The sequence below is a fragment of the Sciurus vulgaris genome, assembly GCF_902686455.1.
Source record: "Sciurus vulgaris genome assembly, chromosome: 2".
Classification (NCBI taxonomy): Eukaryota; Metazoa; Chordata; class Mammalia; order Rodentia; family Sciuridae; genus Sciurus; species Sciurus vulgaris.
The window spans coordinates 151,660,711-151,688,393 of NC_136462.1; the positions used below are offsets into that span (position 1 = coordinate 151,660,711).

General features: G+C 40.0%; 1 long non-coding RNA gene across 1 annotated transcript; it reads right to left on the minus strand.

Moving 5' to 3' along the window:
• Window positions 1-2,376: 2,376 nt before the first annotated feature.
• Window positions 2,377-27,364, minus strand: LOC306654128. Its single transcript, XR_013761881.1, has 3 exons — window positions 27,081-27,364; window positions 15,376-15,608; window positions 2,377-2,529 (listed from the first exon to the last, which is right to left on the minus strand). It is a non-coding gene; the product is annotated as an uncharacterized lncRNA (long non-coding RNA).
• Between the last annotated feature and the right edge of the window lie 319 nt (window positions 27,365-27,683).

Consider the following 27,683-nt stretch of genomic DNA (forward strand, 5'->3'; position numbering starts at 1 on the left):
GACACCCATTCTGCTTCTTTTCTCTGCTTTATAACTATACCACCATTCATTTTTCATCTAGTGCTTCCATGCCTGTCCTCAGAATTAGGTACACAGAGTTGTATTAGGCAAGTCCAATTCGAAGACAGGAACCACATCAGTTATTTTAACAAAAAAAATTAATATGATTGTTCATTAGTTGCTAAGGAACTAACACTGACAAAAGAAAATACTTGTATTTTTAGTGTTTTGAGAAGTAGTAACTATGTAAAGCAGCTACCATTCCTAAGATTAGGAGACTAGGAGAAGAAGGCAAAATTATCTCTGAATCAAAGTCAGACTGGTGTGAAGAGGGTACTTCTTAGCTGGGGCCAATGCCTCTGAACTAGAGTAGAGCCCTGGATACTGGGACCCAGACTTCTAAGAAGGGGACACTGGCCAACTGGTGCTGGTTTTCCTGAGATGTGAAATGAGGCTGGGTCTACAAACTGCACCCTGGAAAAAGTTGTTTCTATTGGAACAAACTGTGGCTGCTGGGGTGAAGAAAGGAGTCTGTGTGCCATGGTCACACCTCTCTCTTAGGGTTTCCAGATTTAGAAAATAAAAATACAGGATGGTCAGCTAAATTTGAATTTCAGATCAACAACAGACAAATTTTAGTATAAATGTGTTCCAAGAAACATTGGGACATATTTAGACTAAAAATTTATCTGTTCTTGACCTAAAAACTCAAATTTATTTGAGTGTCCTGTATTCTATCTGGCAAACCTAATTTGTTCTGTTGCCAGACCTAAAAGGTAACTGTTGGCAGAGCAGAAATGTGGTTTGCAGTATTCTCACTCCAACATCACCAAGACAATTACAAGGGGTGAGTTCAGAACCTACACACAATATCTTAACAATTGGATGGTGAGTTCTTGTCACCTTGGCCCTTACCCAATGAATGTCTTTTAGATATTGTCTGATTGCTCTGCCTATAAGAAAACAGATATTTACAGTTAACATTTTGGAAAATTCCAAAGATTTCAGAAATCTGAAATTACTAATCCAAGGGGAAGAGTCCAAAAAATGGCACAAAGGCTGGGCACGGTGGTGCACACCTGCAATCCCAGCAGCTTGGGAGGCTGAGGCAGGAGGATCCTGAATTCAAAGCCAGCCTGAGCAATGGAGAAATGCTAAGCAACTCAGTGAGACTCTGTCTCTAAATAAAATACAAAATAGGACTGGGGGGTGTGGCTCAGTGGCTGAGTGCCCTTGAGTTCAAACCCCAGTACAAAACAAACAAACAAAAAAATGGCACCAAGACTCATCCACATCTCAAAACGTTTCCTCCAGAATGCTGTACCTTGGAATGTTGTCTAGGCCTTTATTCTACCAACTCAACTCTTTCTGCCTTGAGAATCCCAGAGCAAAATGGTGGTGCTAGAGCCTGCGAATGGAGAAGAGAGATCAATGCCTTTCATGAAAGGGCATCCAAGTCCTCACTTTGATTTCCTATCCTCTCCCCACCCCCCCGGTACTGGGGATTGAACCCAGAGCCTTGTGCTTGTAAGGCAAGCACTCTACCAACTGAGCTATATCCCCAGCCCTGATGTCCTATCTTGAAGAAGGTAGAACTATTTAAAAAAAACCTCTGTCACAGAATAAATAACATTCTATGAATGAACAGAACTCTAATTTATGGGACTGGTTTCATGGACTTTGACAATACTCTTGCTTTACTGGTAGTCACTGTAACTCCTTACCAGACATGGTGGAGAATAATCAAGACACGTTGGGTCAGTTGATCCCACAGTTTTGGATTCATTCCGTGTCTTCTGTTCCTCCTCTCCAAGGTAGCCCTGTGTTCTTAGCCTGCCCGATCTCACATGCACCCACTTTGGTAATCATATTCCATCTCATTGCTAGCTGTTCTCAGTACTAGTCCAAAAGGAAAACACATTCCTACTCAAACATGATATGCTTGTTTATTGAGAAAAGCATATTTAGAGAATGATTATCTTTCCCAAATAACAGCTGAATGAGTGTAGACATAAGCCCTCAAATGACTGAGATAATTCCCCTGAGATATTATCAGTGAGCTTTTTATTCCCCCAAATGGAAATGGCTTTCATGTTTTTGATTGTGAAAGTAATATGTGTTTATTGTAGAAAGTGCAGGAAAAAATAATAAAATTAAAATTATGAATACCCATCATCCATAGAAAGTCATAATTTACATTTTGGAATATAATTTTCCAGATAGTTTTGCTAAAAGCAGATGCTCACACACACAAAGTACACACTCAAGTACACACACTTATGAACACTCCATTTGCTGTGATTGTATTTAAAAAATAGTGTATTGTTCATGTTAGCTAAGTTTTACTGCAGCAATAAATTAACTCTGGATTCTCAGTGGCTTAATAAAACAAAGATTTATTCCTAGTTCATGATACTTTTCCAGCACAGGTTGGCAGGGCCTCTGCTCTACACAGCTATGTGTGAGCCAAGCGAGCAGACTCCACTGTCTTGTGACTGTGCCATCTGGACCACGTGGCCTTCTTGGTTGCTGCAGGAAGGGAAGAGAGATTAGAGAATTTGGTATCAGCCCAGAGATGACACAAGTCACTTCTGTGCTTACTTCATTGGCCAGAACTGGTCCCATGATCCCACCCAACTTCAATGAAACTGAAAAAGATGGTTTTCCCCAGGCCTAGAAGAGGGAAAGGACTGCACTTTGGTGAGTGTTGGTAATGTCTTCCACACATGGTCCATACTGTACATAACAATTTATAGTGTAGTGTTTGCAGCTAGCAGTTTGCCATGGACATCATTATTGTTTTCAGTAACTCTACAGTATTCTTTAGTAAGGTCATACCATATTTTATTGAAATAATTCTTTATTAATGACTAATTAACAGGTTGGTTTATTTTTTCCTAATGAAAACAATGTTGGGTAAAACATTTTTAAACATAGTCTTTGCACTTTTAAATTAATATGATCATTACAAAGTGACACTTTAAATGTTCTGTTTCTTTGATTCCAGTAAGAAAAAATGAATGTGCTTCTTAGTCTTTTGGATAACTTATTAATTATTACTTTATTTCCTTGAAGTGATAATAATTTTGCCTACTAATAAATGAGAATGCCTTAAGGGCTTAATTTTATTAACCCTTTAAAAATATATTACAAATACTTACCCAATATTTTATTTGCCTTGTAACTTTTTATGAAATCTTTAATTGTAAAAAAGTTTTAATTTCCAAATTACCATACATATTGTTTTTCCTTCTATGTATTTTGGCAGCAGTATTATCACAAGGTTATAAAAATACCTATGGTTGTTATACAATGTTTAATTTTTAAAATATAATCAAACATTTGAGACATCTCTAAATTATTTTGGCACAAAAGGAGAAGTAGAAAAGAAGTGTAGTTCTGAAATGGGATCAGGTAGAAATATAACCTTATGTCTTCCAATTATTAAATAATCCATCTGCCCCATTTGAAATGCTATTTTTCTCAGTCACTGGATGTTTATAGATATTTTGGACAATGATACGATCTTTCTGTTGTCACATCACATGGTTGCATTATATTATGTGGTTTAAAATTGAGAAAGAAAAAAATCTCTTTCTTATTCTTCCTTCTCAAAGTTTCTTTTTTACTATTTTCTTATATTTGTTCTTTCAGATTAGTGATTCTCAAAATTTTTCATTTCAGGATTTCTACACCTTTAAACTCCAATGAGGACTTCAAAGAATTTGTTTCTCTGTGTTATACCTATTATTTCCCTGTTGGAACTAAAAAAGAACTATTTAAAATATTTATTAAGTAATTTAAAGTAAATCTAATATAATCAGTATATGTTAATACAAATAACATAATTTTAAAGTAAATGTTAGAATATCCAAAACACGGTAGTAATAAGGAGAGAGATATTGTTTTACAGTTTTGAAAATCCCTTTCATGTCTGGTTTTATTAAAAGATTGCTTGATCCTTATATCTGATTTATCATTCGGTCTAATGCCATGTGTGGTTTGGCTAAAACATATGAAGAAAATCTGACTTCACACAGAATAAGTGAATTGTAAAGGGGACATGCAGGTATACAGGTTTTACAGGAAATTATGGACATTCTTCTTTGATACTAAACCAAAACTCAACAAATGGTGGTATCTTAAAGGCTATTTGCAATGTGGCATCTGAAATCACTATCAATAAACTTTGTACTCTATTACACTAATATCCAATAGTCTATCTTTTCCTTTGAATGAATCCAGATTAATAGTGTTGTGTATAATTGATTTGGAAAATATTGTGTTATGCAGGTTTTCTGAATATTGACATATTTCATTATATAAAAATTTAAAAATCACATCCAATCCTGTTATTTGTGTCATTTGTGTCACACCATGATTACTTTTACTGACTTTTCAATAAAACCATTCAGTAGCACTCAGCAATGCCAGTGTTCAAGGGTTTAGTATTCTCTCCATTACCTTGTGCACTTCTTTGGCCAATGCAAATAATTTACCCTGTAAGATGCTTCAGGCTTTATCATTCAACTTTGAAAAGCTGTAAAACACAATTTTCGGCTCTCAAAAAGCTAATCATGCCTACTTACATATTCATCTTCTGTATTCTTTAAATATTAAGTGGTTGGTTTCAAAATGATGCAGCAACATAACAGGCACCAAATACTACTTGAAAATATGTTGTTACATAGGACAGGAAAGTGTAAATTATTAAAATTTATAAAGACAATGGAACAAATATGTTTGTTATACTGTTTCTTACTTATAGTTTTTCCCAGGTTCTTTGTCATAGACTCCTCCTTATCATAAGTCAGCAAATTCTCTAATATGTCTTTTAATTTTTCTTCAGCATCTTTAAACTTAGTTGATGCACCTGGGGATTGAAAAAGTTAATCTTCTAGTCTTCTTTAAATCAATGAATCATTCATAAATATAAAAAACTAAGTTATAAACAACTTTTATTTTTGAATAAAATGTTCAAAATCAGTACACTGTAATGATACATGCATATCAATGTTTATAGTAGCACAACTCACAATAGCAAAGTTATGAAACCAGCCTAGGTGCCCATCAATAGACAAATGGCAAAAGAAACTGGTATATACATGCAATGCAATTCTACTCAGACTTTAAGAAGAATAAAACTATGTCATTTGCTGGTAAATTGATATAACTGGAGAACATTATGCTAAGTGAAATAAGCCAGACTCAGAAAGTCAAGGGTCAAATGTTTTCTCTCATATACGGAAGCTAGAGAGCATCAATACATTTTTTAGAAAAGAGAATCCCATGAAAATAGAAGGGAGGAAAAGGTCCAGGGGGAGGGAGGAAGAATGGGAAAGGAAGGGACAACAGAATGAAATTGACCAAATCATGCTATGTGTATGTATGACTATATCACCATGATTACCACTGTTATGTATATGTATAATGCCCCAATAAAAAAATAGATAAATAGAGGAAGACCAGTACAAGTAGAAAAATAGGAGCAGTAGGGAGGAAATGGGAGGGAAAATGGAAGTAGTAAGGATTGGAATGAATCAAATTAGATTACATGCATATGTGAATATGTCAAAATGAATGGCACTGTTATGTATAACTATAATGTACCACTAAGAACATTAAACAAAGAAGGAAGAAAATATCATCAATGCTTGATTTACTGCTGAATTGTTAAAGATAACAATTTCTCACTGTGGAATAAACTTTTGGTAAAATGTAACAATTTAGGAATTTTTCCAAAAATTTGAAGCATTACTGAAATATCTGATGAGTTTTTCTTATTTGTTTTTGCATAGGGACAAGGAAAACTTTGAGATTTTTAAGTAATGATGTACAGGATGATAAATGTCATTGCAGATGACATAGGAAATAGTAAGACCACAGCAGAACACAGTAAAAGTACAGGAAACAAACTGAGTTAGCCAAAATGTACACATTGATTATTTACTACCTTTGGATAGTCTCAAAGGCACATAAATACACAGATCTGCAACCCATTAATTATCAGATGATGACACCATTTCAAATCATACCTTATGGAAAACTACATTGTTCACCTGGGAAAGACTAAAAATGAAAATAGTGAACAGCACCTTACTTTAATGAAAATAATTATGACCTGGAGGAACCTCTGGAAATGTGTTGGGGATGTGCAGGGGTTTCATACAACATTTTAATAACCTTGGTTCCAGATAATCTTTACATTACTTTTTTTAAATCAAATTTCAAGTTGAAATGACCCTAATTGTGCAGTTTTATTTGTAGAGAATTGATATTTTGCATTTGTTTTTTACCCATCAGCAAGTTTCATAATTTTTATATGACATCACATGTTCTAATGTGATTATAATGAGGTATTTTTTATTTTTGTTGTTCCTCAAGCCTCCTCCAGTCTCTTAATCTTTCAAAATAAATTCTCTTTGGGTGAAATTATTTACTCCAACAGCCTTGATTAAAAAAAAAAAAAAGTTGGATGAGTCCAAAATCTCTCTCTCTAAGCCTGATAATTTTCTGAGTTTCCCACACATATATCTAACTCTCTGTTTAATTTTGTCATTAAAATATAGAATTATAATATTATAGAAGAGAACATATTCACACCTAATATACCAGAAGACTTTCTTTGGCAAAAGTACAAGAAGATTCCACTGGTTCCCATTACAACCTGACCACCAATGTCCTGCCCTAAGTTCTCTGCTACCTACAGAATGAAGTCAAGCTCCACATAGCACCAACAAACCTTCTGTTCAGCTCCTCACCCAGACAGCCTAAGTCCCAGACATGTCAAACTGCTCAGATTCTGGGAACATCCTGTCTGACTTCCATGTATTTTTTTCTCTTCAGTTCAAATGCTATCCACTCTTCAAATCTTTTCTTGACACCTCCACACCTCAGGAACAGTAAGATGTTTTTTTGAGGTACCTCATTACTGTGCACAAACCTGTTCTAACACATTTCTCATTGCATTTTCCTTATTCTGTATATCTGCCCATTTCTCTAGACTGCAAGCTCTTAGGTGCAATGAATAGTGCTCTTTCTTTCATAAAACCTGCCTCATCTATGGCCCCTTAATAGATGCTTGTAGAATTTAATAAACAAACAAATAGCATTTTGGATGCTGAACTTGCAAACTTAACCTATAAGGTGACAGGAAGTATCACAAATACTAAAAATTTTTAAAATTGCCTTTAGTGTCAAGGGAAATAAGCTTTGGAAGTTGCCAAAGAGAAAATAGTTGACAACCAGTTGCTCTATTGACTGTCTCATACAGTTTAATTTGGATTGATTACAGCTTTGGAAAACCTGGAATCAAGGTGGGCTTTGGGAAAACACAGTCTATAATTGATGCAGCTAATGACCACTTTCAGGTAATTAGGTCATGCATGAGCACCCCTGTCCCCAGCCTGATCTGCTACAGAAGCTGCAGATGGAGCAGCCCACTGACTGCATTTCCCCTTCAAACTATCAACAAGGGAGCTCCAAGCAATCAGATTTTAATAGCCAATTAATCTCCCTGGATGATGTTTGTGTAGTACTCAGTGAGCTCCAGTAAATGAGCTCTCCATGGGCTGAGTGGCCTCAGTGATTGGAAGGCCCTGCGTACTAGCAGCTTGGACTTACTACTCCCAGGATGGTCAGAAGGCTTAGGCTCTCCTAGCTGGGGTCCACAGTAGCATGAAGAGAAACTTTTTCATAACTCAATGAGGCACTATGGAGCAATTTGTGTACTAAAACTTTTTCAAAAGGGTGAACCCCTTCATAGAGCTCTTTGCTGACTCTCTTACAGGATTAGACCTGTTATGTAACAATAGTAAACCCAACTGCTTTTCCTCATGAAGAAGAAATCAAGCTTGGAGGTTAAGTACATGGGTTATGAGGTCAGCTAGTTCCAGACCTGTGTCCTTGCTTTGCCACTTAGTAGCCATGTGTCATTTCCTAACTTGAAAAGTGGGGTCACAGTAATTCTTACTCCATTGAGTTGCAGTGAGGAATAAATGAACTTGTTAAAGACCTAAACCCAGTGCTGATACATAGTAATTACCCAATTAAATGTTAGTCACTATCAATAATGATGAGTAGACAGCCCAGAAGTTCACAGAGGGACCAGCCACTCTATGGCCTTCTTCTTTTTCTTTAGTAGAATCTACTATCAATCTTTATTGCAGCTGATGCATATTTCTAGTATGGAATCTAACTTGGGGGAAAAATCAGAGTGCAACAGAACTTACTGTGTCATAGTGATGAAAATTTTTCCTCAAGGGCAAGCCTGTGGGGAATAAGGGACAGAGTCCACAAAACTCACTGGAAGTACTTCCTGCATATGGAATGTATATTCTGCTATACTGAGCACTTGGAAGGCAAATGTTCTCTCTCCTGTCCTCCTCTCTTCCAGATGAGTGGCTTTCTGATTGCTCAAAACAGAACACTAAATAGGAAAATCCCCTTTCCTCCTCTCATTATGTAAAGAGTTCCTTGAGAGCAGGGATTGTATTTAATTATTTTTAATGTACATTTTTTTATTGTCATGTTACATTTACTGAGAGAAGTACTCAAATAACCTATATAATCCTTATAAATTTTCTAACAAAAACATACCTGTGTAATCAGTACCCAGATCATAAGAAGGAACATTACAAGCTACCTGAAAATATCCGCTGCCCCATGTAACCTCCCAGTTATTAATTTTCCTTAAAGGAAGTCACTATTCTGTTTGTTCATTTTTTAAAACCTAGAATTGAGTATAGAAGGTTTCACTGAATATGAAGGATACTTGGAGTATGTGCATAAAAGAAAAGGCGGGGGGGCAGTGATATACAGAAGTTCAGTTCTGCTGCTGTAAGCAACTTCAGTTCCATCTGCACTGCATGCTAAATGAAGCTGCAGCAACCTCTTTCATCCTTGTCTTCAATTCCCAAGAGTTCTCTTGTTGCCTGCACAAGGATCTGCCCTGATTGCTCCCTTTCAGTTGTCAAGTCTTCTCTTCTCTGTTCTCTTAACTCTCAGTGCTAGTGCAATGCTATAAGTCCTTCCCTGTAGTATGAGTTAAATTTTCTCATGCCTATGAACTGGAACTAGAAAATGTACTTCATTTACATACTTTGGATATATAGCACCATTTGCCCAACATGATTCAAGGGGAATGACATATTCTTCCTATGACCTGTTGCTTCTTTAAGGTGCTTGCAACGTAACTAGGGAGAAAACACAGATTCGTGAAAATTAAATAGCTCCATGGTCCAAAAGGAAAACAAGTTGACATGTATGAGTAAAAGGTAAGAAAGAGTTAGGAGGGAGTGATTCATCAATAACATAAACAGCACAGAGAGAGATTCTACCAATCAGTAGAATTCAAAGCAAGAAACAAGATTTATTTTTGGGTTTGAGACAGAAGTTTTCAAATAAAGAGAACTCCCTCATTCCTAGCAAAAATAATGGCAATGAAGTCTACACCTGGAACAAGAATGTGAAATTTCAGGATACCATGTATAAAGAAATAGTTGAAAATCTTTCAAGAGTCAACATTGGATCACATGCAAGAAAAAGAATTGGAGCATATTTTCCACAAATGAAAGTTGATTTTAGAAGATATCAGAACTAAATTGTGAATATTCTGAGGAAAATTATCTTGATCTTTGGATTTTGTACTTAGCCAAACTATCAGTCAAGAGAAAAGGTAAAATAAAAGCAATTTAAGGTATTTGAATAGGAGGAAATTCTAACTCCTGTGAACCATTGTTGAAGAAATTGTCCAAGACTATATTCTAGCAAAGTGAGGAAAAAGTCAAGGAAAAAGGACAATAAAAGGCATAAGAAATAATATAAGTTAATCCAGGAATTCAAAGAAGTCCTGGAATAATGATTTGTGCAGCAGGTCAAGGAAGCATGGTGTTTTTTTTTTTTTAATTCTTTTCAGATCAGAATTGAGTTCCATAAAAATGCCTCCAAAAAGGTAAATAAAGACTAAAGTCTAAAACAGGGCAAATAAATATTGGAAAAATATATTGACCTTTTTCCTCAAAAAAACTCCTCACAAGAAAAACAAAATAAAAATTTAAAAGAAATACATACATGATCCAAATGTAAAACATTCCTTTCAGGTTTTCTATGAAACATAACCAGAATTTTACATCTTACCACCTGCTCAGTCAAGGATGTGTTTCCAATAACTATTATTTATTACTTGGTATACTGGAATTTCATCTTCTCCAGATTTTCCTGCTTTGACCTTGTCCATCATGGCAGCACACAGCTGTTATATTACCCATGTGCACATAAAAAGGTATCAGATCCTTGCTATGCTCAAAACCTACAAATATGTCCTATCTCTATCAGAGTTAAGCTGATCTTTACAATGTCTAAAAGATTCCACATATCCAGCCTCTCACTGACATCTACTCTTGCTTCTTTTCTGTTACTTTATCCTGACCCACCAAAAATGGGTACCTTGCTTTAGGATTCACAGCAACAACCTAGTGGAGGCCACCTTCTTCCTGGATAGCCCTCTTCCAATGACAAAACATTGCATGGGCACTATGACCATGCCATTTCTGCCTTTCTGGCAATCTGCCACAAAGCTCCCTGAAGAGTGGGAAGAGATTTTGTGAACCTGCATGGCAGTTGGACGCTTACCTTCTTCCATCTTGCTTTGTGCATTGGTGTTACTGCTCCCTGAACTTTTTAGTAAGTGTCTGCTTCTTGGGGGACCTGAAATTACATAACCCAACTCATCTGAATGGCTCTGTGTTAGATATAAGCCATCATGAACTCATGTGATATGCTCATAGTGTAGTTTGTCATTTAAAGTATTAGACAAATGCAGACTGAATGTTCAGGAGGTGGCTTCTTTGTCACCTTGGGGACAAATAGTAGGCTTTGTAGTCTCATTAAGGGAAGGAAGGATAATTTGTGGGACCAGAATTCCACCTTTGGAATGTGAAAGAAAGAAAGAAAGAAAGAAAGAAAGAAAGAAAGAAAGAAAGAAAGAAAGAAAGAAAGAAAGAAAGAAAGAAAGAAAGAAGGAAGGAAGGAAGGAAGGAAGGAAGGAAGGAAGGAAGGAAGGAAGGAAGGAAGGAAGGAAGGAAGGAAGGAAATAAAAAGATACACCATGAGAGCAGAAATGATCTCCATCATTTTCTTACTGATTACTTCCAATTTGTAAAGTTACTGAGAGGCAGGTGCCATGGCAGCACACCCTGGTTGGAAAACTGTCTATATCTATCCTTCCTGACTCCCTTTATCAACCCCAAAATTGTAATCGACATTGAAAAAACAACCAAGATTTACACAAGAATATAATATGCAAAATTCCCTGAGTTGTTGAGGGTTGAAACAGGATTTAGATATCCATGATATTATCTGGGTTAGGAGTTAGATTTTTGTTTTCAGAAACCAATGTTAAAGCAGTTTTAGTCTCATTGCAATATGGGGAAATGTACAGAGATATTCTATATACTCTGTGCCCCACACATGCATGGCCTCCACCATTTTCAACATGTCATGTCATAGAGGTCCGTTCGTTACAAGTGATGAACCCATGCTGACACATGGTGATTACCTAAAGTTCATAGCTGACATTAGCGTTCACTCTTGGGGTTGCACATTTGATGGGTTTGGACAAATGTATAATGACATGTATCCACAGTTTTAGTGTCATGCAGAATACTTTCACTGTCCTGTAAGTTCTCTGTGGAAGGACATCATGGTTGCTTCCAAGTTTGGGCAATTATGAATAAAACTGTTATAGATACTTGTGTGCAGATTTTGGTCAACTTTGTTGACCAAAGTTTTCTGGTTGAAGGATTGTTAGTCACCTATACTTCATAAAGGAGAGCAAGAGGTTGAGAGATGTGAAGGGACCTGTCCCAGTTGGAATCCCTCTAGGACCAGTGTCCATTCTGCTCTGTGGTGCTGCCAGTCAGATACTGTCAGTTCTGCACTAGTAACTAGTCATTATTTAGCAGTAATCAGAGTGACAGCCTGATAGTTTGGAGAAAAACAGAGGCCACTAAAAGGTAGACACTGGGCCGTTACAGACTTCATCTCATAATGTTTATTTTCCATTCAAATGCCACTCAGTATGTCTCATATATTTTTAATGAGAACATTCTATTAATGTCAATGGGATTGATTTTTAGGGAAGCATTAGAAGCAGCAAAACGTGACTCCTGTGCAGTATTGACTAAGACCCATTATCCTACCACATTCGTTCTGACCTTAACATTAGCCAACAAAGAGAAGTAGGACATTAGTGTGCTTCTAAAGAACTATATCTGAGAATGAAAAAGGTCTGAGCTCACTGTGGTTACAAGCACACTTCCCTCCTGAATGGCCTGTGTGAAGAACCAACCACAGGGTTATCTGTGATGGACAAGGGGAGACACTCAAGGAACTGCTTGGTCCCAGCATGCTCCTTCCTCAACCCACTGGGCTCAGTGTCCTGCCAGCATTGATTCATCGGTGACTCGCATGGTAGGTAGCAGAGTGCTACAGAGAGAATCCAGCTCATAGTGAACTTTGTGTCTCAATTTCCTTAACTGCAAGTGGAGATAATACTACCTCATTCAATTCTTGGGAGGATTAAATGAGTTAATATATGTGAAACACTTAGAGTGGTGCTTGGCATATGAGCTATTAGTGTTATCTATTATTGTGGTTATTGTTATATCTAAACATCAAATCTCTCAGAAGCAAGGTACAGTTCTTCCATGTGGTTCTTCAGTTTGTGATAGCAAGACATACATGGATTCTCTTCAGTGAGGAGTTTATGATGAGACAGAGAAATTTTTCTAAATCTTTGAATGACTTTGATTTGTACAAAAGTACTGCTGATAACTTCTAGTTGTGAAGGGTGTGACCCAGGAGTCACAAAACACTGTTGCTAACTGCCTTCTGTGTTTGCTGCAACTTTTACCTTTAGGGTTATTGAACATTTGAGCCTTTATAGACTTGGGTTTATAAATCATGGGTGGAATTGAATTATTCCAGAGAATAAAAGCATAAATTTGAGGTTTTGTTGGGAAAAGGGAGATGTCAGCAACTTGGTTATTGCATGGAAGGATAAGGTGAATAAAGACCAAAACAAAAATCACAAAATATAGATAGTGATAAGGCCAAGGATCATTACCCTATGTACATGTATGATTACACGAATGGTATGGATCTACATTGTGTACAAACATAGAAACGAAATTATGTACCCCATTTGTGTACAATGAATCAAAATGTAATATGTAAAAAATTAAAAGCTAAATAAAAAAATTATTTTAATTTTAATTTTATTTATGTACTTATTTTTATGTGGTGCTGAGGATCAAACCTGGTGCTTCACATATGCTAGGCAAGTGTTCTGCCACTGAGTTACAGTCCCAGCCCCCATGGAGGGATTTTGACAGAACAATTATACTTAATGTGGAACTCTGATTGTCTTCTAGTAAGACTTGGATCATGAATTCCTTCCTTTGTTCTTTCCATAGACTCTTGAGTAGAAATGCAACATTCACATAGGGAAAAATACTTGCCTTCAATAATAATCAAGATATGCAAATGAAATAATATAATACTATTAAAAAAGTAAAAATAATGGCCTGATTGTGGTAAAATAATTACAACAACATGGTTCATGACAGGGTCATTTGGTGCAACACTTTGGGTAATCAACTGACAATCTACATAAAAGTCATAAAGCATGCATATCCTGGAGCTCCAATTCTACTTCTGGGAATTTATTCCAAGGAAATAATTTTGAGAAAAAAAAATTGTGAACTCTGAAAGATGTTGGATGTTAATTGCAGATTAAACTTCAAAAAGAAAAAAGGAAAACACTAAATCTTATAGAATTGATTATAAAGAATTTTATAAACCTCCATGAAAACCCAGGTGCTCATTAAAATAGTACTTTTTAAAGCAAAATGGGATATGCTTACAATATGACATTAACTATGAAAAGGCAGTACACAATTACATTTCTACCTTAAGCGTGAAATCTATGTTTGCATATGAACAATGATTAGATAAGAATACAGAAAAATGAAGCTAACTATGTGTTGAGGTGTGGAATTTTGTGTCTTGGTACTTGAATTTTTGAAATCCTTTATTTTTCTTAAAGCGCTATAGATGTCCTATCACTTTTCCTTGGCAAGAAGATGGGTGGGATATGGGATCCAACATATAGTTGGACTCTAGGATCCAGAACTAGGATAGGAATTAGGAAAAAATTCCCTGACGATGGAACAAGAGGAATCTAGTATCTACAGCCTGAACCAGGAAGGTTTCAAGGGAAAGGCAATTCGGTAGCAAGAAGCTTAGGAATTTGAACAAGAAGGAACACTACTGGTGAGATTCCCAGAGGCACCCATCTTTTGGGAGGGGATGAAGCAGGATACAAAATCAAAGAGGGATCCATGGTGGTAAGGTCTAGGTTTCTCCCATTTGTGTTAGTTCCTCCAAGTGTGGTGACCTCCTTGGTGGGTTTCCTTGATAATTGTTTGAATTGTGTCCTTTCCAGGTAAGTAGATACTAGAGTTGCTCAGGGCAATGCTAAGATCCAGGAAGAGCTCTACAATATACTTTGGTTGCTGGTTCTGAGTTACTCGGGCAAATCACCAGAAGTTAAAGACGATGGTGTGATCTCCACACAAAGGACAGGGGGAATGGATATAAAATGTGGTGGATGATCTGGGAGAGAAAACTGGAGTAAAACTTTACTAGTACAATGAATTAAAATGCAGTCTGTAAAAGTAAAAAAAAAAAAATTAATTAAAAAAAAGCTTACTGGTCTGATGGTGTAATGGTGTCTAAGAGTAGGCGTGTTTGGAAGAAGGAGCAAAAATATGCAACAGAAGCAATGGGATGCTGTGGCTATCTTTTCCAACTCCTGCTCAGATGTTCGGAGGAGAGCAGTTGCCACATTGCCCAAAGAGCTTCACGGTTTCTTCTTCTCCTCATTACATCTCATATCTAGTCCAGGAGGGCTGGGCATGTAGTTCAGTTGTAGAGCACTTGCCTAGCATGTGCAAGACCCTGGGTTCAATCCCCAGTAACCCCAAGAAAAACTGGGGTCTTATCTGGACCAGGGTTTTCTCTTTAGACCAGTAGTTCTAATTGATTTTACCACCAGGGGATATTTGGCAATGTCTGTAGACATTTTTATGTGCTACAACTGAGAAGGAGTGCTGTGGTCATCCAGTGGATAGAGGCCAGGGATGCTGCTTTCTTACTACACACGAGACAGCACCCCTTTACAGTGGGAGATTCAGAATGTTAATAGTGCCCAGGTTGTGAAATCTGCTTCAGACTCAGGTCATTTGCTGAGACGCACTAATCACAGTCAAGAAGAAATAAAGATGATGGCGATGGGGGTGTCCACTTACTTACAAAGCACTGGTAGATTCTTCATGTACTTTTGCATACAGTTTCTTCACAAGATCTTTCCAATCCAATGAGGCAGGCAGGGGTAATTGGCCCTATTATTTCCATTTTTGAGATGAGAACATCCAGGTTGGGAGGGAGATTAGTCTGAGGTCATGACATCGGCGAAAGTCCGAGCTGGGCGAGAAGCATAAGTGTCTCAACATCCCATAGGTTTTCTCCCACGGCAACATGTTGAACTTTGTGAATAGAAAAAGAGAAATCCTGAACATCACTCCCAATTCTGACTTTGTCCGGGGCCTTACACATTAGTGGTGGGGTCAGGAGTCCTCATTTCCAGGCTAAAAGAAACAAAACATCTAAAGGAACTGACAGGGAGCGGTCTTACAACTGAGGCATGGTGGATTTTAAGGATCCAGCTGCTCATCTAATTCTCTGCACATCTTAGATCAAGAAGAAAACCTTGTGCAAAGAACAACACCCATTAACTCTCCTTGCCCCAAGTAGATTTTTAACAGTAACTATTAATAGCTGAAAGTTTTATAGATTAAATCTTGACCCCTGGGAGTCAAGTATGAAACAATTGTGAATTTGTTTTGTACTTTGTCTATTTGCCAAAAAAAAGAGAAAGTCTCAATTGTATCTCAGGCCCATAGCAGAAAATCAATGTCCACTCATTTTCATCCCCAACCATGTTTCTGCCACAAAACACCAGGCATGACCACACTGACCACCCTCACCTGGGAGTAGTGTTCTTCCTTCCTTTCAGAGTGTCATAGACAAAGGTTGGAAACCCAGCTGATTAGTAATTGGCTGGAATGTGAAGTTGGCATTGTAAAATTGGCAATGATAAAATAATCAAGAATGCATCCAAGTAGCTGGCCCAAGTGACCACATTAACTCACCTGGCATTATAGAGAGACAGTGTAGGGCAATGGATGAGATGGGTGGCAGGGCTAGGGAGGGTTGTGCAGTACTGGGCAGTGCCACTGAGCACTGGTGCTGAGGATGAGTACCACATCTCTGAACAGTACACACTGGAGCATTGAATCAGGGTTTGGTTATGCTGTGAGAAACAGATATTTTAATAGGGCTACTTTTACCCTGAAGACATCAAAATGTTGCTTTTTAATGTTTTTAAACTACCACCAATGAGTATTGGACTTTCAGCAGTGTAGGGTTTGGGAGGGATGAAGCTCTGAGTTTTCCTGAGTGCTAGTAGCACCTGAAATGAAGACTCAGAGTCTGCTGGAACTCCATGTTTTTCCCCTCCGAGGGGTTTCATTCCATCAGAACTACTTGGTCCTCCTGACAGAAGCTACTGCATTTCACATTTCAGAACTTTGCCACCAATGAGGACTGATTCTCCCGAGTAGGTCCACCTAGAGAGGCCCCAGGGCAGACCCTATACAGTCACAAGCTTCTGCCAAGTCTCTTGCTAATCATCTGTAACCAAGGAGGTGCGTGTTGTGACAGACTGCCCCTCCAGAATCACACTAAGCAAACATGTACCACATGGCAGTTACTGCTTCAGACACTGACTCATTTAACTCACTTGATCCTCACTACAGTAGGAGTTACCCTGTGGGATGGGCACCTTTGTAATCATTCATATTCTAGGGACAAAAAGACCAAGGCACAGAGAGAGTAAGTGATTCACCCACCCAAGGTCACCTGGCTAGTCTGCTACAGAGCTGGAATTGGAATTCAGGCAATTTAAATCCAAAATTGTGTTTTTAATTCCAACTCCATACCACTTCTCACTGCCTATTAGAAGGAAGAGGCAGAATAGGTATCCTGAAGAAGGTGGATGTTTTTCCCAGAAGAAAGGAGGGGTTGGTGGGCAAGCAAAACAAGAGATGTGCTTATTTCTTCCTCAGTCTTATCAGGTGTAAACTGAGGCTGACATTGACTTTGTGTTGTTGCACTGTAGGCTAACTGGAAAAATACACAGGAGGGGCACAGTCACACCAGTGAGGTCGAGTGGCTATTGTCATTTTCTCATCAGCATTTTCTCTCATTTTATTTCCTCTTGGTGTTTGAAGAGTGCCTTAGAAATCCCCATGCATAGCAGGGGAAACCATGTTTACCCTAGACCCATTTAAAGGCAGTGGCAAGAATGGCGGAGCAGAGCCCCTCAAAGGATATGAAATGCAGGAGGAGCATCTGGACCTATGGCTGAGCCACAGCTTCCCATTTAAAAATTCACCAGCAAGTTCTTCCACCTTGGGGACCCCAGATTTTGTCTTAGGAAGCTGAGGACCCACAGAAGAGCATAAAGGGTTTTCCTGGTGTGGTAGTTCAACACTGGCTGAGTGCCTGCCCTAGCCTGAAGCAGATCCCAGGGACAGATGTGAACAGACTTATTTGGAGATGAGAAAGTAGAAACCTAGGGGTCACACATTCCTAGCTTCTGGGGAGAAGGGAGATTCACACATCCAGAAGGAGCTGCCTGTGGTTTTTCTGAGAATGGACACCATAGGTGACTTCTGCTTTTCCAGAGGTCTTTGAAGTGAGCCAGGGCCCAACTTTTGTTTGCCCAGCCTGACCTCTGCTGGGTGGGACTTCTGGGAAACGAAATGTGGTTGAGAGTGAGTGGAGGTACAGGGCCTGGCACCCGAAGCTCAAGTAGGTGTCTGCTTCCAGTTCCTAGCTGGTTCTCTTCCTGACCTGTAGGTTGGCACTGACTTTGCATTTGTAATTAGGAGAAAGATTTTTTTTTTTTTTTTTAAACTGAGGGTGTACTACTGATTGCTTACTCTAATCAAGATTTATGTAAACTATTTTCAAAACTCATGGAAGTAATCTTGTCCAGCATCACACTCACTTCTGTGCAGACTCACCCCACACAGGAAGCTTAGACTCTGCATGCCAGAGAGGTGATTCAAGTTACAGAAAGGAAGAGGGGAGAGGAGTTTGATATTCCTGCCAGAATTCTGGAGGATTACATTTCTGCTTTTTTTTTTTTAATAGAGAGTTGGAATCACTCCATCTAAACAATAAATCATGAAATGGCCATGTTAATTGCTGTTGAAAAGGAGGGACCCAAATTCACTTTGATGCGAAGTTAATAGAACTTATTCCTGTTTCTATTTCCTTTCCACAGATCAAAAGGCCCCATAAGCTTTAGCCTTTTCTGACATTTGCATGCTTTGAGTGTTGTTCTTTTTATACAAGACTCAGAATCAGATATCCATTTCCTCAAACTACATTAGGTAGGAATTAAAGAGATATTGGTGGAACTGGGTCTTTTTGAAATTTTTAAGCGTGTCTTGAGTGATTGAAGAAAAGTACTTCCTTTGTTCACGTAGTTTGAACTGCCGGTAGAAAACTCATGATTACCATGAAGGAAGCTGGGAAGATGATAGATCATCTAGACCTTGATTACATTTAACAATGGTACCCTCTTTTTATCACAAGTTTAAGTACAGTGACTTCTACCACTAGTTTTGAGTAAGAAATAGTGTAGAGTTGCCCAACAGGAAGCAAGCCTATGATTTGTGATGGAATTCCATTGATTTAATCATGTTGACTATAAACATCGATTAAGCGGCTACTGTGTCCCAGGAGCTGCGAGAAGTACAGGGAAAGCGGAGATGAATTAGACTGAGGCCCTACCCTCAAGGAATTCATAGTCCTGAGTCCAAGAAACTGGGCCGATCAATTACAAAGCAGCTTAACAGATGCTTAATCACTCTTGTAGAAAGTTCTCTGGGAGCATGAATTCTCCCTTCAAGATCAAAAAAGCTGTTATCTTGAAGGATGAAAAGACCCTCTAAAATCCAAAGAAATGGAGAAGGGACTCAGGAGTGGCAGAGAGGGCAAAAGGCAAGACTAAGTGAGGGACATTTGGGGCAAAGAGAGTATTCTTATGTGACCAAGGGCAGAGTGTATGGTGGAGGGTGAGGGAAGGCAGCTGGTGTTTGGAGTACAGAAATCAGAGACAGGGAAGGTTTTGGAAGATCTTGCAAGTCATGTCAAAGGATTAGGCTTTTCATAAGAGAAGAGACCCATCAAAGGGGTTTATCATGGAAATGCTTAAAGTGCCTGATCAATTGTGAGTTTTAAACAATAGTCATGGTATTAGCTCAGAGATTAGCTTGGAAAGCAATGAAACTGAAGGCAAGGAAACTTCTCAGAGGTTATGGTCTGGATGATGAGCCAAGAGAACTTCAAAATGATAACATGACTAAGAATCTGAGGAATCAGATTCTAGGAATATTTTTTGAACATGTTGAGGAAAAGCAGAGGTTCATTAGAAAATCTGAGTTTAATAACTAGGTCTACCACTGACTGGCTGATGGACATTGGGTAAGACTATCTGTCTAAGATGAGGTTTTCTTGAATTCTACAATATGAATATAATAATAACATTCATTTTGTAGACATGTGGTGACTGGGAGAATGCACTGCACAGACCTCCAACCGCAGAGAGCCTGGTAGACTGAGGGCCTTAGTTGCTGTGCCCTGAGGTCCATTGCTTTGTTGGCACCTGGGCCTGGCTTCTTACTTGCAGACAATGACAGAACTCAGCAGGGGTAGGGAGTTGGGCACATGCACAGGAGACATAGGGTTCCTTTGACACCTGCCTTCAGCTTGCAGACTTTCAAATGAACTTCCTTTACACATTGGTGCACAAGAGATTCTACCCAACCTTCAATTCTTCTCTACTTTATCCAGAGAGACTTGCATCTTACTCTCACAGCCACATCTAGCTGCCCATTTTCTCTCACAGGTGTTGCCCCTAATAAGACCCTGGCCCATTTAACTTCATTTTGGCTTCTGCCTCACAGAAGACCTAGAGTAACCCAGACAGGTATTATTTTAGTCAGCTTTTCATCACTGTGACAAATGCATGAGAGGAGGAAATATTTATTTTAGTTCATGATTTCATTGCTGAAATATGGCAAAACATCATGGAAGAAGGGCATGGAGAGGGAAAGCAGCTCACTTCATGAAAGCTGGGAAGCAGAGAAAGTGAGGAAGGGACCAGGGACAAGATATAGTCCCCAGAGGCACATCCCAAGTGACCTACTTCCTCCAACTATGCGCCCACCTGGCTACAATTTCCAGTAGTTGGTTCAGCAATTGATAGATTAATCCACTGATGGGATCAGAGATCTCCTGGTCCAATCACTTCCCAAGGGCCCCATCTCTGAACATTTGCATTTGGGGACCAAGTCTTCAACACATAAGCCTTTGGGGGACATTTAAAATCCTAACCATAACAGATAGTGATTTACAAACCCTTAAATGTTATTTACAATGACCCAGATATCCATCAAATGGTGAATGAATAAATAAAATGTGTTATATCCATAATATGAAATATTATTCAGCAATAAAAAGGAAATGAAGTATCAATATGTGCTATAGCATGGATGAACTTTAAGGTCTTACACAGAGTGAAAGAAGTCAGATACAAGGGCCTGATATTGCAAGATTCCACTTACATGGAATATTCAGAATAGGAAAATCCATAGAACAACGGGGGACAATGGGAACATCTGCCTTATGGGTATGAAGTTCATTTTTGGGGACTAAAAGTTTATTGGGAAGTTCATTTTAGTTCTGGAATTAGATGGTAGGGATGGTTGTTAAACATAGTAACTGTACTAAATGATTTGTATGCTTAAAAGAGGTTAAAGTTATGAATTTTGTTATGTATATGTCATCACAATGAACATTTTATGTTGGTATAAGTGCATTGTTATTACACAAATAGTTCCTCACCTTCTACATTGTCCACCTCACGTGTTCCTCATCCCACCCTTACCTGTTTTCCCCTCTCCACTGATCCTCTGAATCTCCTGATGAATTTCCAAGTGAACAAGACACCTCTCAGCTCTTGTCTTACCTAAGTTCTCCACTGCCTTTCATACTGTTCACCCTCCCTCTTTCTTGAAATTGTCTCTTGTTTTGACTTCTATGTGACACTCTTTGCTCCCATTGTTCTCCTTTTCCTATCCTTCCTTTTAACCTTGGTAGTCCCCAGGATTTTGTCCACGTCCCTCTTCACTCTCAATTCATTCTCAGGAAGAGGTGACAGCTACCAAAATTACCACTGAAACTTAATATTCTTGTCCAGATTCCAGACCTGATGAGCTCCAGTCTCCCGTTGGGCCCTTTCGTCTCAACACATATGAACAGAATTCACTTGGGTTTCTTTTGGGTTCCTCTTTTCAATAAACATGACCACCAAACACCCAGTTCTGAAACAAACAACACTTGGCTTCGCTTTCGACTTCTCCCTCTCAGTGCTCAGATCTAACCAGTGTCTAAAGTCCTATCGATGTTGTCACTTCTGTATCATTCAAATCCATACCAATGAATCCAAACCAATGCAACCCAATTCTATGACTTTCCTTAAGATCCCCTCCACCGTTTACTTGGACACTGCATTAACTTTATGATTGCTCTTAATGCCTTTCTTACCTCTTCTTTCCAAACTACTCTCCTATCCATAGATAAAATATTTTTTTTCTAAAATGGAAATCTGACTATATTACTCCTCAGCTTAAAGTCCTCCAGGACCTTCCTCATTGACAGGGTCCTGTGGGGTCACATGACTTGTTCTTTGCCTTCTCCAGAAAGTCTGTCCTTGCAGTGAATTCCTCCTTCCGGTCCAGTGGGTCTCAATGTTGGCTGCACCTCCGCATGTGGATGATGACTGGGACCCTCCTTTCATAGTTTCTGTCCTGCAATGGGGCCCTAGATATTGTTTTGTTTGTTTTTAAAGTTCCCAGATGCTACTGATATGCATCCAGGGGTGAGCACAACTGTGAATCCAACCCTGCTTGTTAGGGGTGTAGAAACACCAGGCCCCCACAATATAGAGTAAAAGGAACCAAAGTAATCACCCCCTCATTTCCTGCCCTCCAAGGCTGCCTTGGGAAGGAGTCTACCATCCAGCTGTGTGGCAGGTATTCATGGAAATCTTGCCTGAATGTAATGAAATGAGGAGTCTAGATGTATCATCCAGCTTCCTTCTTTCTACCTGCTGGAGAGGGTGTGGGTGAGGGTTTATAGTTGTCCAGGTTGAGCAGGTAAACTGCATGTTCTTTAGAAGCAGTTGGCTAGGCCTAGGAGGGTGGGAAGGCTGACTCTAGCAAGAACATTCCATTACCCGAATTCCTACCCGCTTGTCATTTTATTGGTTTGCTAGGGCTGCCATAATCATAACCAAGTACCAAATACTGGGTGGTTTCAACAATAGATCTTAATATCTTCCAGTGTTTTGGTCAGCATTTTTGCTACTGGTGACCAAAGGACCTGACAAGAACAATTTTAAGGAGGAAAAGTTTATTTTGGGACTCATGGTTTCTGGTCTCAGTCCATGGAAGGCCAGCTCCATTCTCTAGGACTTGAGGTGAGACAGGATATCATGGTGGAAGAGTATGGTGGAGGAAAATGGCCCAGAACACCACATCAGGAAGGAGAGAGAGATACTCCACTTGCCAGATACAAAATATATACCCCAAAGGCACACCACCAATGATCCATCTCCTCCACCACACTTTTCCACCATGATTCCTGCCTCACCTGGAGCCCCAGGGAATGGAGCCTGCTAATAGGACTGAGACCTCTGAAACTATGAGCACCCAAATAAACTTTTCCTTCTCTAAAATTTTTCTTCTCAAATCTTTTAGTTATAGCAATGAAAAAACCGACAGAAACACCTGGTTCTAGAGCTTAGAAGCCTGAGACCAAGGGTTGGTTCCATCTGAGTGCTGGTGGAAGTCATCTATTCTGTTTCTCTCCTAGCTTTTGCAGGTGACTGGCAGTCTTTGGTGTTCCTGGGCTTGTAGACCCATCATCCTGAACTCTGCTTTCATGTCCACCTGGTGTCCTCTCTGTGTGGGGGTCAGCGTCCAAATTTCAGCTCTTTAAAAGGACACCAGTCTTACTGGATTAGAGGCTCACTCTATTCCAGTATGACCTCATGTTAACTAATTACATTTCCAATGTCCCCAATTCCAGGCACAATGACTTCAACATGTGAATTTGTGTGGTGAGGGGTAGTTGGGCACCTTTCAGTCCACAACACTAACAAGAAACAGTCAGGTCAGAGGTTTACCTGATTAATACCTCAAAAGGGGCATCTTCCCCTCCAAATCTGGGAGTGAGTTATCCCTCCTCTCTTATCTGCCAAAGCCATTCAAACCAAAGAAAAGAAATAGCCATATCTGCAGTTAAATCTCAAACTCCTAACCCCATAATTCTGAAATCATCTTAATTTCCTTTTAACCCCTCCTATCCTGTTTAATCTGAAATTCCAATGGCCAGTTGTATACCATGCTTCTATCCCACTCTTTATATGTTTAGTTATTGGGCAAGTCCGTATTCTTATTTTATAGTGACCAACCAGACTAAAAAGCCTCTTTTGAACTTGATAGTTCATTGTTCAAATCTGATTTACAAGAATAGCTGGAAGAAACTGGGGGAACTGGTGGTTTAGAGAAGGGTTAAAAATAGCAAGTAACACTCAGAATAGTGAATTTGAAGTAAGTCTACTGGAGACATTAAGAACAAAATACCTAGATTTCTCCCTTCATGGACTGCTGGGCCCTCTTTCTTTCTTCTCATTTTCAAGGTATGTGAAAAACTTTCACTTATATCCTCCAAATGCAGGGTTTCTCAACCTTGGCATTGATATTCTGGGCTGAATAATTCTTTGCTGTTGATCAGTCCTATGCAATAGAAGATATTTTGTAGCACCCCTGGCCTCTACTCACTAGATTCTAGTGTGTTTCCAGGCATTGCCAAATATCCGTGGAGGGCAAAATCAGCTCCAGTTGAGAATCACCATGTTTAAAGTATGCAAAAGCACTTTGTAACTCCAAAATGCAATGCAGATGTGTGGAATTATCTCATTTATTACTTCCAACAGCTGAGTGTTCTGTATCGATGGCAAAATAGTGCCTGTCACTTAAATGACTTGCTACAGATCTGTCTTAGCCCTTTGAGATTACACAGCAATCACCAGAAACTTCTATTCTAAAAGGCGTGAACCATTCTCAGATAGGAAAGGATGTTGTCCCCAAGTCACCGCCAGAGGACGTTTCTGAGGGTTAGTGGAGCTGTTCCTGAGTAGTCAGGATGCAGAACTGCACAGGCTTCTCATCTAAATGCTGCGGGCCTATTTGCATATTTGCATACTGTTCTTATACAATAGGTGAGTGTGCTTGCTTGCAAAAGAGACAGACATAGATCTTTCCTAGCAAGTGTTTATTTTGGGTCAAGCTGTCTGCTCAGGGACATGCACAGCTACTGAGGAGTGGGTCCCTGTGTGCAAACGGCATAAAATGCAAAGTGTGAATGAGATCCCCCGCACCCCTCCCCAGTCTCCTCCACGGTCACAAGGGCTAATCTTATTCTGCCTGCTGATTGTGGGAGGCTTAGTTAATCTAATTAAATGAAGCAAGTGCCTCCCGAGTTTCTAGTCCTGCTATCCCCTCTCTATCAAGGAATGGCTCTAATGACCCAACAAAGGGCTCAGCCCAGTGCACCATGAATTTGAGATAATGTCCCGTGTTGGGTTAACCCAACTCTCCTGCCAGCAGAGCTGATGCCATCTGCCCATTTATTGACAGCCTTGTCAGCAAAAATCTGGAGTCTGAGGGTGGGCAGGCAGCCAACTTGCTTTCCACTGTCTCTCCAGTGTCTCGGTAACAGATGTTGTGCCTCATGCCTGGAGCTGCTGTTGGCAAATCGCTGCATGCTCATGTTATTTATCAGAGGGTGGAGGGAGGGCAGGAAGGGAAACATGTTTTCCAGGAAGGAATTTGTATTCCTTTCCAGGTTCTCTGTTCCCAGACTAAAAAAAAAAAAAAAAAATTGAAATAATCAGTTTATTGGTCAATACTGAAAAAAAATATTCCAAACCAGGCAATTGTTCAAAGTGCCAAATCACAAGTTACACAGGTTTGCATGGCCTTAAGCACTTGACATAATTCCCTTAGGATCTCCCTGGCCTTGGAAGATGCCTTTTAATTGGACTGTCATACTAAAGCAATTTAGCCAAGAGGATTTTTTTAAAAATAAATAATACCTCACTCATAGTCCATTCTTACCCCAGATCAATGGAAATCAATCAGGTTGCTATTGAATGAATAAAGAGTGTGATTCAGTAAAGAGACAATGTGTGTAAGCCCCTGATGTAGGAATTTTTTTTTTTTTTCTGTTCATACCTTTATTTTTTAAAGGAGGAAACAGGAAAAAAAGGATGATGTTTAAGAAATAAATTGCAGACTCTATATGGAACTTTGCATGTGTGTTCTGATGATCCAGTTCAGGTCGGATATTACCCTTTCTGGAGAGTCTTATAAAAGTAGCTTTATCAAAGGTTCTTTTTCCCATTCGGTGTAAGGCACTCAACCATTGGCTCACATGAGCTCCATGTTTGTCCTTTCAGCCATAGCAAAGGGAGTCTTGACTCAGGAAAGAAAAACAGCACAGAGGGACTTATGTCCCACTGACACCTAGAAAGGAGACTCATTCACTTGGGGAAATAGGGGGAGGACAAGTGGCTCTGATGGGGGCATCTGCAGCTCTCCAGCCAGGGAGGAATACATGTGTGGGTTCCTCTATTGATTATTCCTTGTTGTGTATGTTGAAAAGACAAAGTCCCTGCATGGGAATTGGAGAATTCATCAGGGGAAAGGTCTAAGAGATGAAGACTGTGCAGAGTTATCCAGGAAATAGCCTGGCACCTCACGGGCCCCAGAAAGCTCATACCACTGCTGGATGTGTTGTGTTAAGCAGGTCAAGCATTAGAACCATGCAGGCTGCTCTCCTGTGTCTGATGCCTCCCTGAGCTGCACTGAGACAAATGTCACTGTCTTCTAATCAACTGGTCTCAGCAGAAGCAAGACAATAAAAGTCTGATGCAAATGAATGCTAAGCATATCTGAGTGCAAAACCCCAAACTAACTAGAGAGGATATAATTGACAACACTGAAGTAGTAATACTACCAATCACCATGGCTTCTGGCGTTTGTATTGTGTGCTTCCTTGTGAATTTTTTGTTGTTGTTGTTGTTGTTTATATGGGTTTCTCACCTGGTGGAAGGCCTTTCTATCTGGCTGATGCCCAAGTTACACAGTCCATTCTGGCACTTCAGGTTAGGCTTGGTTCTATGCCCTCTCAGGCTAAGAGCAGGCTCAAAGCTGAATGTGTACAAGGCTGTGACACGACTGAAAAGTATGGCTGAGGCTCTGAGAGGTGAACTGTGGCATCTAAGATGGCTCCACATTACAGGTGGAGGCACCCCTTTAACTTGACAGATGAGGATCAGAGTTCTGGGATGAAAGGGCTGCAGAACAATGTTGCCCTGTGTAGAAACCCAAGCTAAGGACCCTGGGACACCTTGAGGGTGAGGTCATGGGGGAATGAACAGAAGGTGATGATGAACTAATGGCACGGCAGTACTGTGGGGAGGGGCTGCTTCCACAAAGCAAGGTTGGGCATCTCTGCTGGCAAGCTGGCACACAGGCACTCTCACACCTTTTAATCTGCCTCCCAATTATCCAGGGCATCCAAGTAAGTGATGCCATCTAAAAGAACACATTTGGTGCTGGTCGAGTGAACAGACATTGGCTGGGCTAGGAACTGGACCAGGGTTAGCTGCTTCTCTCTAGTCATTGTGAGCTTTGGGGAAGGGCTTCCAGAAGATAGGCAATGCAGCGCCCAGGCCTGGGTCGCCTCCTTACCTTTCCCTCCCGCGGAAGCTGAGCAGTGTGCATTCTGCTGCCTTCACCAGCTGCAGCTTCTGCTTCGGCTGCCTCCACTCCCATCCCTGGCTGCTGGTGAGATGCCCACCTCTTTCTGTACTGGAGCAGGCTGCCAGGACCCAGACAAAGACCAGTTGGAGCCTGTGAACACAAAGGGGCCAAGAACAGGGATGCTGTGCTATCAATGCACCGCGAATGCCAGCCAGCCTTCCCTCGCCGCGGTTTTGCTTGGTCTCAGGGCGCTCAGTGCGGGAAGCCGCGCGGGCCCCCGCCTGCTGCTGCGCTCGGCTTTCTCTGCCTTTGCGCTCAGCCTGGAAGGGCTCTTTGGGCTTCAGCGTTTCTAGGTGACGCACCGATCCGTTGCTAAGAGGCTCCTTGGCTGGAAAGGAATGGCGAGCCGGTATGAGGTCCTAGCCTGCTCCTGGCTCTGGGTGCTCCCAAACTCAGAACCACAGACAGACGCCGAATCACCAGCCGCTTCTTTGTTCATCTCCTGTTAAGCTCGGCGGCAGCTGCTCATTTTTCTGTGCCTTGATACCTGCTCTAGAAACAGTTGATTGGCAGACTGCCAAACCCTCTTCT